At 55.3% G+C, this 1,798-nt stretch overlaps 1 protein-coding gene across 2 annotated transcripts in view; it reads left to right on the forward strand.

Annotated features, from left to right (window-relative positions):
- The window catches only part of LOC113202613 (neural cell adhesion molecule 2-like), a 299,769-nt gene that overhangs the window by 194,537 nt on the left and 103,434 nt on the right, over positions 1 to 1,798 (forward strand). The window lies entirely within an intron of this gene.

Raw genomic sequence — 1,798 nt, forward strand, 5'->3', positions numbered from 1 at the left:
AATTGAGTACTAAATTTTGGCGTTCAGTACAATTTTCTAGGTGCATTGGGTGGTGCGAGTAATGCGGGTTGCCTACCCTGCAGTTTGCAGGCGCCGTCCAACTTTGACTTCAATTTTTACGGTGTTAAAAGGTAGTACAAATTCTGCCAGGTTGATATTCGAAAAGTACTAATTCTTCCGCACAGAATGCATTGTCTCTCGTTGGGATCGGACAGTTGGGCGGTGCAAACGTCATGCACGCACCGCCCCATATCGTTTTCGGATTGCGCCCACAGTTTGTTAGTACAAATTCTAATATTTGACAGGGTGAGAGTACTAATTGAGTACTAATTCCTGGCAAGTAGTACAATTCCTACCGCCATTGGGTGGTGCCTACTTGACAGAGCTGCCCTTTTCTTTTGTGGGAAGCGCCGCGGGGATAGGCAGACCCGCGATGCAACGGCGCCCGGCGGGCGTGCCTACCTCCCAGGCGGCCAGGGCGGCAGTGGGACACGATGAGCTTTTTTTTCCACTGTTCCCACGGCACGGTGCTGGACGCTGCGCTGCACGCTCGGTGAGCCTTGGCTCGAGCACCAGCGGCGGCACCCCCATCCCCACCTACCTCCCCCGCACTGTGTGTGCAGCCAACACCTCTAAATCATGATACCCAGCGTGGCCTGCCCGAGCCGAGCGCCGAGCCCAGGCCCGAGCCGACCTGACAAGAGCATTGGGATGCAAATAGCTTACGGGCTCGCCGCTGCAGCAGCGGCCCCGCCCCATCCCGCCCGCTCCGCCCCGCCCACTAGAAGCAGCGGGCATTATCCGTCTGCCGGCCCCGCGGGTCCTGTTGGGCCCCGTATTGGACCTGCCGCAGGATCAGCAAGGACACGGCCCGCGGGACGCGCCCTGCGGGACGGTAGGGCGCGCCGGGCCGGGCGCAACATGGCGCCGCAAATCCAATCGTTGCATTGTATTAGTTTGGAAACGTTTTTCCAAACTGAATTAGCGCTCCGGTCCGGCCTCGTATGGCCGCGCCGCACTGCACTGCATATAATCCGGCCGGACCGGACCGATGCAGCCGGATTAGCGACTGCGGCCGAGTGCTGCTATTAATGACATAAATAATGAAAAGCGGTAAAGTGTAACGTCAAAAACAAATGGCAACGTCTGGAAAAAAGCTCAAAAAGCGAACGGCTGGAGGGGGGGAATTTGTATCGGCCATGGAAAGGCGGCTGCAGGTCCTGTAGCACTGCTGCCGTCGAACTTTTTTCTCTTTTTTTTATATTCTGGGGTCGAGGTTTAGGGAGTTGGGGCACTGGAAAGTGCTTACGAACAATAGGTTCGTAATGCAAACCAAAACCTTTGTAGCTTACGAAGGCTTTTGAAGCGGTGCCTTACGATCTAATAAGTGTTTGTAAGCTAACAAAAAAAGTTCTCAATGCACACCGATTGTTCGTACGGTCCTTTCTAGCATTACAAACAGTCGCTTTGGAATACAACTAATTTCTTTGCGGTACAGAGAACAAAAATTGCTCGTAACGTTGCAATGCATTTGGTTCGTAAGCATTTTACCGTGGGTAGAAAGAGGTTGTCCGGCCGGCAGCGTGGCAAAGGGGGCGGGGGGCATTGCGGGGGCGACCCACTGCAGGATGTCGAGAGCGTCCTTTTGGCCTCTAATCGAGCGGGAATAAGCGAAGCTCTGAATGGGGAAGTGGCGAGGGATAGGGAGGGGGTGGCGGGGGGTCGGCAAGGTTTACTACTTGCACCGCACCGGGCCACGTGGAGCTGCCCCTCCTACCACGACTACCCCTTTCCGTAG

The sequence above is a fragment of the Frankliniella occidentalis genome, unplaced genomic scaffold (assembly GCF_000697945.3).
Source record: "Frankliniella occidentalis isolate FOCC.00 unplaced genomic scaffold, Focc_3.1 Scaffold39, whole genome shotgun sequence".
Lineage (NCBI taxonomy): Eukaryota > Metazoa > Arthropoda > Insecta > Thysanoptera > Thripidae > Frankliniella > Frankliniella occidentalis.